We start from the raw sequence: 3382 nt of genomic DNA on the forward strand, positions 1-3382 counted from the left end.
ATTTAAGGAAAAACTGTTATTCTCTAAAACAAAAAGTTAAAATGCAAACTAAAACCAAGGTATATTATTTGTTTAGTGTAAAACACCTTGATAGAATGAAATACTTGTTATGTTGTGTAAATGTGTAATGTCAATAAATTAGGTAATTGTAGAATTGTTTGAGTGTTGTTTTTGTCTCTGGAAGCAAAATCCAGCGTGAAGCACGTGGCCGCTGTAGAACATAGGTAACCCAAACGCGTTAGGTAATTTTCTCCCGAAAGGAGTGCTGCTGCTGGTGTTTTGACTGCTACAATACATGTTTATTCTACCTGCAGTATACATGTTTATTCTACCTGCAGAATACATGTTTATTCTACGTACGTATCTTTTACCTATTGTATCTGTTGTGATATGTATGCACGTTACGAACCTGTTTAACAGCTTGATAAAAAAACAACGCTACTCAATTAACTTATAGCAATTGTGAAGAGAAGTTCGACTAAGTTTTGTTATCATGGATCAAAAGGATATATCACGGCAACAAACAGACAAATGTATAACTAAATTAAATTTCTGCTACATATGCAAAGAACAGTACACAAAAATGTCAGAGGAACTAGAAGAACTATTCAGTCAAGTAAAGCCTATACCTGGAACACAGAAATTTCATAGTTTTGTACCTTTAAGTAATAATCAAATAGCAGTTAAAAATATTCTAGTTCAGAAGATGATCCAAAAATATTTACTGTATTTAGTAGTGGTAAGAAATAGATGCTAAGTGATTATGTTTGAAAATAAAACATTTGAATTATAAAGTAAAAAAATCGATTTTTTCTTCCACATTAACACCATTTTCATAGGTAAATTTATCAGGTAAGTTCATAAGATGTGAGAAGCATTCACATCTGTAATACAATGAACTTTTGTTACATGCATACACATAATATGGGTATTCATGTCGGGCTCGTAAACAAATACCCAGCCGTAAAAATACTCACCTCCATTGACGAGTAGTGGAAGATACACAGTTTACGGCTGGGTATTCGTATACGAGCTCGATGTGAAGACCCCTAATATCTTGAAATTATGCATTGAGTTTTACTTGTTTCAAATTGTTTAAAATTAAAATAATCAAAACATAACAAGTATTTCATTCTATCAGGTTGTTTTACACTGAAAAAATAATATACCTTAGTTTTAGTTTGTATTTTATTTTTTATTTTTGAGAATAACTTTTTTTCCTTAAATATGCTCAAGTTGCGATGTATGAACGAAATGTAGCCAACAATGTTGTCTTTCTTAAAAAAAAAATTTAGCCAATTCGGAGATGACCATTTTTTTTAAATCGATGTTTTGTGTTTAAATTGCATATTTTTCAGTGTAGGACTTGATATATTTTTTATGAAAACTCAGACAATTTCCCTAAAGTTACTTATAGAACACTTTTTTTAGAATTTACCAGTTTTTGAATTATATTAATTTACAAAAAATCGGAAAAAAAGTCTCGCCATTTTTAGAAGAGAGTCTAGACTAATTTTGGAAAAAGTAAGTATGCAGAGATGCTTAATTAGGTGATGTCTTTACACCCAAAAAGTTTCAACCAATTCGAAGAGGGTGCTGCCAATCCTTGAGACGATTTGGGATGAAATCCGTCCACTACGAACAGCCCGAAGGAGGCAGCCAACATAAGCGAAGCGAAACCATTATCCATCAGCTCTACGACACAAACCATTGAATTGTAACATACGAAACATCGACCGCAACACCAACAGCACTATCGACGATGAAGATACGATGACGATGACCTAACACAACGACTCAACAAGGCATTTAAAGCGGCTTCTCCTAACTTGACACTCGCGTCAAGATGCGAGAACACCATCAGCAAAGTTCTCACGAATTTAAAAGACACCATACCTCTAGAGATGCGGAACAATGTCATCTATAAGATTCCCTGCAACGATTGGGAAGCCAGCTATGTCGGGCTAACCCCAACCCAACTAAAATAACCTAAATTAATCCACCTAGCGGTCAGACCCAGCCTTTCTCATTCAAACGTTTTTTTGGAAAAATAGATTTACATGAACGCTTTAATCCAATAAATGTATATTCACTCTTAAGGTTCTAAAATATTGATGTTGTAATCTATACATATAAAAATGCAGTCCAATCTGTCTGTCTGAACCATACAGGCTCGACAACTACCGAGCCGATCGAAGTGAAAATTTGTATGTAGGGGTTTTTGGGGCCGATAAAGGTTCCTATGATAGTTTGAGACCTCTCCCTCTTCTTGAAGGTAGGGGTCCTATACAAATGAAACATAAATTTCTGCACAACTCAAGAACAAACCAAGCAAATGAAACTGAATTTGGCATGTGGATGTTTCAAGGGGTAGCAAATATGTCCATAGTAGTTGGACGCTCCTCCCTGTTCCGGGAAGAGAGGGGTTCCATACAAATGAAACACAAATTTTTGCACATCTCGAGAACTAACCGAGTAAATGGAACCAAATTTGCCATGTGAATGTTTTAGGGGTAACAAATATGTCCATTATGGTTCGACACCCTTCCCTCTACTGGAAGGGAGGGGTTCTATACAAATGAAGCACACATTTCTGCACATCTCGCGATCTAATCAACAAAATGGAACCATATTTGGCAGGTGGATGTTTTTAGTGGTAACAAATATGTTCCATAATCGACCTCAGGCAACATTTTGGATTGTAAGATAAACTTGCGGTGTATGTAAAACAGCCAAAAATGGTCGATTTCCACCCAATATAATAATATCCGGATCTAGAATGATACACAGGAGCTAAAATCGACCACAGATACCCTTTAAAATTCTAAGATGGCGACTTCCGGTTTCTGAAAAACAGCTGACATTGACTAAATACCACCCAATATGAGTGTATCATTAACCCGTATGACGTTCAAAATCCAGAAATTGTCTCTAAATGCCATTATGAAATCCAAAACGGCGACTTCCAGTTTCTGTAAAACAGCGGAAAGTGACCAAAGACCACCCTATATGGGTATTTCCGGAATCGTAATGATGCACTGGAGCCACAAATCGACTTCAGACAACATTTTGAATTGTAAGAAGGCAACTTCCGGTTTCTGGAAAACATTAAATATGACTATCTCCGGAATCATAAAGATGCACAGAAGCTAAAAATTGATCACAGACACAATCTTGAATTTTAAGATGGTAACTTCCGGTGTCTGGCAAACAGCCGGAAATGACCAAATACCACCCAATATGAGTATCCCCGGAGCCAGAATGTTGCAAGAAGCTAAAAATTTACCTCTGACACCATAATGAATTGTAGGATGACAACTTCCGGTTTCTGGAAAACAGCAGAATATGGCCAATTTCCGTCTAACATTAGTATCTCCGGATC

The sequence above is a fragment of the Wyeomyia smithii genome, chromosome 1 (genome assembly GCF_029784165.1).
Source record: "Wyeomyia smithii strain HCP4-BCI-WySm-NY-G18 chromosome 1, ASM2978416v1, whole genome shotgun sequence".
Lineage (NCBI taxonomy): Eukaryota > Metazoa > Arthropoda > Insecta > Diptera > Culicidae > Wyeomyia > Wyeomyia smithii.